Source organism: Lactuca sativa, chromosome 1, assembly GCF_002870075.4.
Source record: "Lactuca sativa cultivar Salinas chromosome 1, Lsat_Salinas_v11, whole genome shotgun sequence".
Classification (NCBI taxonomy): domain Eukaryota; kingdom Viridiplantae; phylum Streptophyta; class Magnoliopsida; order Asterales; family Asteraceae; genus Lactuca; species Lactuca sativa.
In genome coordinates this window covers 91,799,608-91,810,729 of record NC_056623.2, presented here as the reverse complement: position 1 = coordinate 91,810,729, position 11,122 = coordinate 91,799,608, and the positions used below count along the sequence as shown (strand labels likewise).

The 11,122-nt window shown below is 34.7% G+C and overlaps 1 long non-coding RNA gene across 2 annotated transcripts; it reads left to right on the top strand.

Moving 5' to 3' along the window:
* The first annotated feature begins 4,521 nt into the window (after positions 1-4,521).
* On the top strand, positions 4,522-10,981 carry LOC111915893 (uncharacterized). Of its 2 annotated transcripts, XR_002858329.3 has the most exons (6): positions 4,522-5,476; positions 5,632-5,881; positions 6,628-6,870; positions 6,951-10,313; positions 10,391-10,469; positions 10,556-10,981. It is a non-coding gene; the product is annotated as an uncharacterized LOC111915893 (long non-coding RNA). The 2 variants fall into 2 exon arrangements; XR_002858327.3 differs by having other exon boundaries at positions 4,523-5,476; positions 6,628-10,313.
* The last annotated feature ends 141 nt before the right edge of the window (positions 10,982-11,122 follow it).

Here is an 11,122-nt window from a genome sequence, read left to right as displayed (position 1 = left end):
CAAAATGGGAGAAAATTCAAGTTAAGTTGATTATAATCCTTGATGTAACACCCAAATGAAACATCAAAGCTAGGATCCAACACAATACTCTACAACCTAGAAGAGGGATGCCGTAATCTAGTCGCAGAATATTTGAAGGTAGGTAAATGACGATTTACCAACTTCCACCAAGAAAAACAAAAATGAAGTTTAAGATTTAAATGTATTGAAACTCCTAGATCCTTTGAGATTCATTGAACTTTTCAATGGCATGTTTAATCTCGATTATGCCCTTCAAGTTTGTGACTGGGATGTCGAGGATCACAAACAAGGTGTGAATAACTGTGCAAATCACGTGGTGCACTCAATGCTACTATCACCTAATTAATGTGCTGGTTAGCCACACACGCTCCATTGATCTATGACAAACTTCGAGTCACCCTTCGCTACCAATGTCATCCCCAAATTAGTGTGTCGATTAACCACACACGCTCCACTAACGTTTGACACGGGTACGAATTGTAATTCCATGGATTAGCATACAATTTCACATTTTGCCTAAAGTAACTATGATTTGGGAATTTGTAAAAGCATTTAGTTGCTTTGTACTTCATTATACTTATAATGGAAGGTTTCTGTCCTACCCGTTCGGCTAACGACCCTCCACTAGTCACCAGTGTGCTGGGTAAGAGTGGATACCCATTCAATCGCCATTTTATAGGCAATTTCCTTAAACACCCCTTATAGACCAGCTTCGTGAATGAGGCCTACTAACAGTAAGACTGGCTGTTTACTCATACATATATATAATATTAGACTTTTAATGTTATATATAGTATAGGGTGTATTTTACACTTTTAAAATACTAGGTGGTTTAATTTAGTAAATTATACTTTTAATTTAATTAAATGTAAACCAAAACTTTTTGAGTTTATTAAATCTCTTTTAATTATACACTTTAATTAATTAATAAAAGAATAAGGGTGTGATTTGAACTTTTCAAATTACTTAGGTTTTAGAATTTAAAATTTCAAATTAAGACTTTTAATTAATTTTAAAATCCAAAACTTGAGGGCAAGTTTTTGAAACTTTTCAAAACATTAGGGTTTAACTTATTTAAATTTAAAAAACACAACTTTTAAGTTCAAATTTAAACTATAAAACCTAAAGGGAGTAATTTGAAACTTTTTCAAACTTCATCAAGAAAATTCTAGATCAAAAATTCAAATAAGGCAATTAACAACTAATTGGTGGTTATCTAATTTTGACCTAGTCCAATTTCTTGCAAGATAATTCACAAAATAATTAAATTTAATCATATAAGGAAGTAATTATTCAATTAATATGAAGATATCTTTTATTTTGGCAAGGATAATCACCCAATATCATAAAAATCCGATTTTTTATCAGTAAAAAACGTTTTGGTAATTATCCCACAATGAAAAAGGCAAGAAAATCGTGAAATATAGCTGTCAGACTCACTGACTAGTTGAGTCAGCACTGGACTCGTCGAGTACCCAGTGGACTCGGCGAGTTCAGTCACGGAATCGGCGAGTCCAACCCCCAAAAGTCAAAAATTTCGATTTTTCATCCAAATAAGCATCAAATTCACTAATAAACAGCCCTAGGCTCTGATACCACTGATGAGTTTTGAGCAAAACATCAATCATATGGTGTACATGCAAACCCTAATAGCTTTTGGATCTAATTTGTCTAATGAACATGCAATTGAATACCCAAAACTATAAACCCTAGATCTAGCATACAATTAATCATATTAACATAAAATAGGGTTTAGATCTAACCTTTGATTATTATATAGCAATAACAATCTAATCCTTGGCATCAGAAAGCTTGGTGCCTCAAGTGTTGCATCTCTAATGGAGTCACAAACACCATTAAGCAACAAGATGAAGAAGAGAAGAGAGGTGAGGCACCAAAAATGGCTGGAAACCCTAATCTGAGTGTTAGCCACGTTTTTGGTACCTAAGGGCTCCTTATATACTTAGGCAATTAGGTTATCTAACAAGGAAACCCTAATTTGACTACTTAAGCCAGAAGCAGCCCATGGACTCCTTCTTTAGAAGCCTTGGACGACTTCTGATGGGTTTCCCCTATAGAATTCGTCCACTCCACCTACTATGGAGTCCATAAGCCCATCTATGTAATTATCTTATAATTACACAATAAATCCCTTAAGTTTAATTAATCTCTTTTAGCACAAAATTAATTCTTAATTAATTCTTAACTAATATTTAATAATATTATGATTTTTCCTTTAATATATTATTCTTATAATATATTAATAAATCATAATTAAACCTTTCTCTCCTTAATTAATCCTACATATTGCTATGGTGAAGGCAACCTAAAAGGACCATGCTCATTATCGGGTCAAGTACATACCAAAATAGTTATGGACTTAGACACTAATCCAACGCTTTTTAGATTTCATATGTTACGGATTTGTGTTATGGATTTTTTTTCTTAGGATTTTTATGCGTTATGGATTTTATGTTAGGATTGTTATGTGTTATGGATTTATATGTTAGGATTGTTATGTGATATGGATTTGTAAGCTATAGAGAGTTACTTTATTGATTTTTATGTTATAGACTTATATTATGGTTCATGTTATGGATTTTAATGTAATTTATATTTAACATTTCACAAGTCACATATGGATAAATAAGGTGCATTTTTATATTTTCTTATATTCTCGTGGTATTTGTTGATGTTGGTCCGACAAAGGAAAAGAAGAATTTAATGAATAAGCACTAGAGAATCGACAGTAAGTGGGCATGCATATATGCATGATTTGATACACTAATGTCTTACACAATGTTACGATATGATGCGTCTTTCACAAGATGCAATTGTACTATTGCACAATAATTTTACACAAAGAAATTGGTTGCAACGTAGTAAGATAGTAAGCGTTTAAGAGAATACGATTATATTTGTTTACATGTTGTAGGACATAATGAATGTTTTCGAGTGGTTAAAGGAAGAATTCAACACTCTGTACACATGATTTATCAATGTTTTCATGAGGTCCTAAGTTCAATGATGTGTTTTCCAAGAGATATTATAGCAACAACATCTTCCAATCCAACAAGAAATACCACAGAACGACATAGACGACCAACACACATATTTCATGGAGCAATAAGTGCACCAAATGAAACACTTATACATGCAGTTGTGTCCGTTGGTTAACAAACTTGCTATAGGGAAGAGGAAAAGGTGAATGTTATCAAAATGTAATTGAAATTTGTGATTTTGATATGATATTCACCTTTGTATGGTCTGGATGGAAGGGCATAACACATGACTCTATAGTTTTGAAAGAAATTGCATTTAATATGACTTTCGGATTTCCATTACCTCCACCATGTTTGTAACTATAACTTTTATTATCTATATTATATATATAATAAATGTGGAAATCATCTACCAATAAATATTACCTTTGTGATGTTGCATACACCAACACTCGTAGATTTATGCTCCTTACCGCAATACTTGGTATTGATTAGCCGATTTTCGAAGAAACAAAGCTTTAACTAATGACGAAAGGTTCAATGATGCTCATTCACAAACTTAGAAATGTTATTGAACGTGCTTATGGTGTATTGAAGACAAGATTTGCAATTTTAAAGCAAATGACTCATTATCCTACTCCAATGCAAAGAGACATAATCATTGCTTGTGTTGCACTCCATAATTTTATAAGGAAATTCAATATCAAGATGGGTTATTAACGAACTCTTAACATAACATTATGGTTACTCTTGACTTGCATGGTGGAGGATGTGAGGGCCAAAGCATATAAGGGATATAATGGGGTTTAGAAGCCGTTGAGTCTATGATTACTTTGCGTGACCAGATTACTAATTAGTTACTTTCAAACAGTGAATGTTAAATTTGTATGCAAATTATTATGTATTTTTGATTTTGTATCACAATTTTGTATTTGGATTTTATATGAAAATTTGTATTTTGATATAAAATGGTGTTTGTTTAATCAATCAACATGAGGGTAATATGATCAATTTTCATAATTCAACATAGTCATTCAGAGAAATAATCAATCAACATAAACTCAGTTAGATGCGGACTCAAAATTTCTAACCCCGACAATAACTATCAAAATGACCCCTTAGTCACTCTCTTTTCCTTATGCTGCCACATCAAGCTTTGTTTTACGGCCCAAAATCACCGACTTATGGTCCATTTATTTGGGTTGGATGTATTCTCTCGGGTGATATTTGGTTGTAAGGAAATGAATGAAATTAAAGGAGAAAAAGGATTTCAGTTTCCCCGAATTCATGTGTTAGGTTCAACTTTAGAGAGGGAAAAAGATTCCTAAATGATTTTTTTTCTTCAAATGAAAGAAAGTTGCTTCCATCAAGATGTTGAAGGAATTAATTCCTTGGTAGGATGGAAAGTGGAATATTACCATTTTCCCCTTATAAAACATTTCATCACTTTAGACTATACACATACACTTATCCGCAACCACCATTCATCACCACCGCCACTACCATTAGCCACCACCAATCACCACCACCCCTACCACCATAACCCGCCACCACCACTGCCAACACCACCATTTCTACTGCCACAACTACAACCCGCTACCAAGACCACCACCGTTTCCACCACCATTACCATCGCCAATACCTTCGCTTCCACCACCATCGCCACCCCCACCACCATTACCACTACATACCGCCACCCACCACTTACCACCGCCTAAATTTCATATTTTTTAATTAATATAATATATAATTACATATAAGTTAGAAAACAAGGGAAATTTTTGTCATTTTATATGGATCCCAATTTCATTTTCTATGTACCAAACCAAACATAATTTGAAACTGCTTCTAATTTCATTTCCTGTCAACCAAACAACAAACAAGATATAAAATTTAATTTAAATTCCTAACCGATTTCTTTTCCAATTTCAATTGTATTTCGATTTTGAAATATTGTGAACCAAGCAAAAGCTAGGATCAAGTTTTTACTTGAAGAAGATTTGGGTCGGTGTGTTTTATTCTATATAGATTTGGTATTATTAAAAAAAAATAGAGGAAGGGAAAAATAGTTGTATCTTTGATTCTCTAACATCTTCTTTTAGCTGTTCACATATAACCAAGACAGCTGACGTTGCCGACAGTACTCCTGATGCTCCATTACTACGGTTCTTGAAGGCATACGATTCTTTTCTAGCTCGGGACAGCTGACGTTGCAGCGGTCTAGGCAGCTGAGTCGCGTGCATCTAACAACATCGCTGGAGTCGAGTAACAAATCATGTGGGTTTTCAGCTGTGGTGGATGCTATGTTTTTTTCAGGAGACTGCATGGCTTGAAATTATTGGTCGACCGTCGACGCCCTTATTCCAGATCAGTTTCTGTGAATTGCTTATTTTTGGGTTAGGTTTCTTGAAGGTGTTCCAATAATGGATTGGCTCTGCGACTCCTTAGATGAGGTAAGTTATTTTGATTTTGCTCCTTAATCTCATCATGTTGGTAGGGTTAGTTCACATAATAAAATTCTCCCATCACCCATTTCTCTTTATTCATGTATTCTTGATTTCTTCACTAATTTGTTGTCTAAAGGTGTGTTCTTTTTAACTCTTCATAGGGTGATTTGAACTACTCAAACGGGCATTATGAGGTGATGTTTGAAAATTATTTTTTTTATTGATTAAGCCCAACATACAACCAATCTTGCTATTGTCAAACTTGCAAATGATAAGCAAGAAGCCCCAATCAATGTTTTTGTTTTATCTATGCTTAAATGGTTTTTATCTCCTTCTCCCCCACTTGCGTTGAGTTCTTTTGTGGGTGTTTTTGTTTAGGTTTAACAATCGCCGACTCCAATGAAATCACAGGTATTAAACTCAATTATTGAATTTGTCTTCTAAAACTAATGCAACTTGTTTGTGGATATATATATTTTTTCGTAATATATATAAAAAAAAAACCAAGAAATGGATATCACACAATAGTTTTTTTTTTAATATTTTAGTGTAAATTTTATTGAACAAAATTGAAAAAGTGTCCTGTGGTTTGCCAATTTCTTTGGGTAAGATCTAAAAAAAAAATTATTAGCAAAAAAGGTTGTTATTTGGTGGTTTAGTTGTGGTTTAGGTCTCTATTTCGTTAACTTTAGCATTTGGCTGTTAACTTTTTTAAAATGACAATTTTACCCTTAGGTACTATTTTTGCAGTTATCTCTTTTTACCAAATTACAAGGACCATTTTTGCAATTCTTCTTTTTAAATTTATTAAATTATTTTATATTAATTTTTCTTTCTTTTATTGAACTATTATATATTAATTCTTTTTTAAATTTTTTTATTGGATTAATTCTTTATCTGATTATTATATATCAGTTAATTTTATTTTTAATATATAATATTTATATATTAATAAATATTATATTAGTATATTATTAAGAAAAAAACATCATAAATGGTCCTTGTGGTTTCCGAAAATCTAAAGTTTAGTCACCGTGGTTTAAAAACCTCATAGATGGTCCCTGTGCTTACAGAAGTTTTGACAGATGGTCCTTATTAGTAACTCCATTATGTTTGTCCGTTAACTAAAGGGCATTTTCATCTTTTCATGATCACAGGGGACCATGTCTCCATCCATAATTGATCGGGACAAGGAAGAGGCAAACGGAGCAGCAGGGAGAATGGGCAAAATCCTGGTGAGCCTCCAAGGTTTCTCTCACGCTGTCGATGGTCACAATCCACAGGAAGAAACAGCAGTTCAAAGATAGATCTAAGAAAAGAGCAAGATCGGAAGCAGGAAGCCAACGACAATGGCTTGATGAGGGTTATACGGTCATGAGGAGGGGGAATCGACTTCTCTGGTGAGCTCCTCTTGATCCCTTTTGCTTCTTTGCCGGTAACGAGCCGACAGAGAGCAATAATAACATCAGTAAATTTTTAGGGTGGGTTGGGTGGTTCTGATCGGGGAAACGCGTGGGGTCGTGAAGGTGATAGCAGTCGGTACCTCCGACTGTTCTTCTTGGGTTCTTTCTCAGATACTTCTTGCAACAAAACAGTAAGGAGGAGGGTGGCTGCAAACGCCGATCAATGGGGTGTTTGGGATTGTGCTTCTCCAATTGGAGGAGGAATGGTCTCGGGGGTTTAGTAGATCGCGACTTAAGGGGTTTTGCTCCGATCGGTAATTGGTTCTCTTCCGTTTTCCTTTCGTTTGACTGTTTGATAGGAATAATTTGGGTGTTTGGGTTTGCTTGGGTTGTTTCTTGAGTTCACATGGGAAAATAGAAGATATAATGGAAGGGTTGCTGCTCCTGAGCTTACCAGGTACCCATAAGAAAACCACCTCCAATGGAGGTGTTCTTGGTTGTGCATCGAAATAGAAAGAAATAAGAGAAGGAGAAAGGTTGTCATGGCCTATGGGATGGAAGAAGAAGGACCAGCATCAATGGTATTCAGGGGGCTGTTTATTTGCTTTGATTGATAGGTAGAGAAGAAGGAAAACATTTTTGATGTCCCTCTTGTTTTTATAGAAATGAGCTCCTCCTATGGAGGACTTTGACAGTCAATGAGAGAGAGACCCTTGCATATTATTTCATTTTTGAGAAAACATCATAAACGGTCCCTATGGTATTGAAATGATGAAAATGCGTTGCAGTTAACAGATAAAACTTAACGGAGTTAGGGATAAGGACCAACTATCAAAAGTTTTGAAAGCACAGGGACCACCTATGACGTTTCTAAACCATGGGGACTAAACTTCAGATTTTGGGAAACCACAGGGACCATTTATGATGTTTTTCTCTTATTAATTTCTTTTAACTATTTTTTAAAATTTTTTTATTGGATTACTTATTAAAAAAATTATTATATTTTTTATTGGATTATTACATTTAATTTATTATATTCTATATATAATAAATACTATTTTTGTGGATCATTAATTTTTTTTAAATGTATATTATTAATTTTTTTAATTTATTGGTTCTACCACAAAGTCTTTGGAATACGCAAAAGCACCGCATCCCATTGTCGAAAATCATAAGGACCACCACTAATCACCTTCATCGGAGGTCTAACAAAAACACTGTTGGATTAAGTGTCTAAGCCCATAACTATAATTGGTATGTAGTTGACCCGAGAGTAGCATTATCCATTTGGGTTGCATATCACCAGGACAATTTCATAGGATGGACTTTTGAGAAGAGGTTATTTATGATTTGTTAATATATTATAAGTTCAAATATATTAATATGAAATCATATGATTTAATTAGTATTGATCAAGAATTAGAAAAAAATTGCAAAAATGGTCCCTGTGGTTGGCAAAATTATGTAGTTTTGGTCCAAAACGAAATGGTGGTGCACCACTGGTCCAATTTTAGATACCTTATGTGATTTTGGTCCCTATGGTTGTATTTTCTTGTGTTTTGGGCCACATCCCACCTAAAATGACTAAGATGCCCCTTAAATAAATATATTTTAATTTCTTTTATTTATTTTCTTATACTTATAATAAAATGAAAACAAAAACAAAATAAACCCACCTCTCTCTCTCTCTCTCGCCTGCTTCCTTTCATCTTCATCAGATAGATCAAACGGGAATATGTGGGAAAACAAGTCCGTTCATCCTGAAACTATACAATGAACACAAGAACCCACCCACAATTTCAACCAGATTCGTTACCAATCGTGATTTTCAAGTTTGAGATTTAACAAATATCGAGACCCATCATTGGGTCTCTTGGTCTCAGCCTGTTTCTTCGTCCTTTGTCATGAACCACCGGCTGTATTGGTGCTTCGGTGAGCCATCGAGACAGCAACCTCACCTCTCGCACATCTCTTCTTCTTCCGTCAAAGCAAATGCCACTGAACCACCTACGACATTTGTTTCTCGTCTGAACTCTTTTCTAGCCTCCTTCCCTTCGAAACCCCTAGCTATACTGAGCCCCCCTTCCTTCGCATCCTTCTTCCGAGACAAAAGAGCACAAGAGTTGCTCCAGTATCCATTGTTGCCCTCGCTTCATCCTCCGCTTTGGATGAGTAAAACACCGAGAGGCGGCGATTTCTCTTCACGATGAAAGATAAGAGGTGACGACCTCTTGTGTTGCTCGCTCCTACTCACGAATTCGGCCACTGGACCATCAATCGACCTTGGGGCTGTTCCCATTCGTATTTCTTTTTCTCCATCAGACGAGGATCTTCATAATTTTGTGTATATTGTGTGTGTGTGTGTGTTTAAGAAGATGAAGTTAAAGAACCCAAATGAAGATTTAGAGAGAGAGAGAGAGAGCAAGAGAGAGAGAGAGAGTGTGTGTGTGTGTGGTGGGTTTTTTTAGTTTGAATAAAAATATATATAAAAAATGGAAAAACAAATTATAAGGGCATATTGGTCTTTTTAAGTAGATAGGGACCAAAAACAATAGAAACATCCAATTTTGGACTAGTGGTGCACCAACATTTCGTTTTGGACCAAAAGCACATAAAATTGCCAACCATATGGACCATTTATGCAATTTTGTCTCAAGAATTAATTTGGAATTAATTTTCTGATAAAAAAGGACTAATTAAATATATGAGGATTGATTTGGTAAATCAATAATTCTTATAGTCTGAGCCAATTGTTATTTAGGATGGGCTAAACCTATATGGTAGTCTATGGAGGTTTAACCCATGGATCCTAGGTAATATAAGAGTCATGGACATTAGAGATTACATGGTGCTAACCCTAATCTTGTCACACTATATAAGAAGCCCCTTAGCATCCAAAATCGTTCAAGCCTATTTGAGTGTAAGAATATTTTCTCAAAAGTCATTCTTTGTCCAAAGGTGTGATATGATTCAATTTGAGGTACAACACTTAGGGAACTAAGTTCTTAAGGCCAAACACAACAAGTTCTACAAGCCACAACCAAGAGGTAACTCCATAACTCAATGTTATGTTGTTTATATCATCCTTTGTGTACTCATGTCTTGGAGATGAACTCACATATTAACAGGCTGAGAGTATTGGGTGTCGTTGTCTCAAGGAAGTTGGCTGTTGACTGGGTTCTTCAATCACTTCCCGAGTCATATAGTGAGTTCATTAAAGACTACTACGTGACAGATCACGACTGACCCTTATTGATCTTACCTATTTGCTTGTTGCTGCTGAATCAACAATGATTTGGCGCACTAGAAAAGGAAATTTGATTGGAGGATCCACTTCTCAAACTTCCATGGACATTGACAATGGTAACATTGGAAGTCCAGAAAAGATTTCTTTTTCTAATGGAAATGGATCGGCCGTAGTCAACCCGGTTGACCAAATGGTAAAGAGAAAGGCTAAGTCTGTGATTGTCTCATTACCGATACAAAAGAAGTGATTTGTTTTTATTGTCATTTGAAGGGACATCAGAAGTGAAGCTGCCCTGACTACCAGAAAGATCTGAAAGAAGGTAGAATCAAAAAGTTTGACTCTGCTTCAGGTAAATCTGTTGTCTAACTCTATTAAGTTCCTAATTGTTGATTCTTAATACATGATGTAACAAGGTTGCATTTTGATGTTTTGTAGGATCATACAAAAGGAAAGAAGCTGAAAGGAAGAGTATGTTAAATCTGGTGGCGAAGATGGATTTCAATCGCATGGTTCGATTGAGGAACTGACAGGGGTGTTTGGGCTGGACTTCTTGGTGCTTCAAATAGTGATGGTTCTAGTGGAAAACGATCGACATAGTAGCAAATATAAAAGATTATGATGGATTGTGAAGAGGTTGTCGCAGGTGGCTACTAGATAGTGGCGTTGGGTGAAACATGTTGGTAGTGTTTCTGTCGGACCTCCGATGAAGGTGATTAGTGGTGGTCCTAACGATTTTTGACAATAGGATGCGGTGCTTTTGCGTATTCCGAAGACTTTGTGGTAGAACCAATAAATTAACAAGAATTAATAATATACATTTAAAAAAAATTAATGATCCACAAAAATATTGTTTATTATATATAGAATATAATAAATTAAATGTAATAATCCAATAAAAAAATCTAATAACTTTTTTTAAAAAGTAATCCAATAATTTTTTTTAAAAACAAAATAGTTAAAAGAAATTAATAATATACTAATATAATATCTATTAATATATAA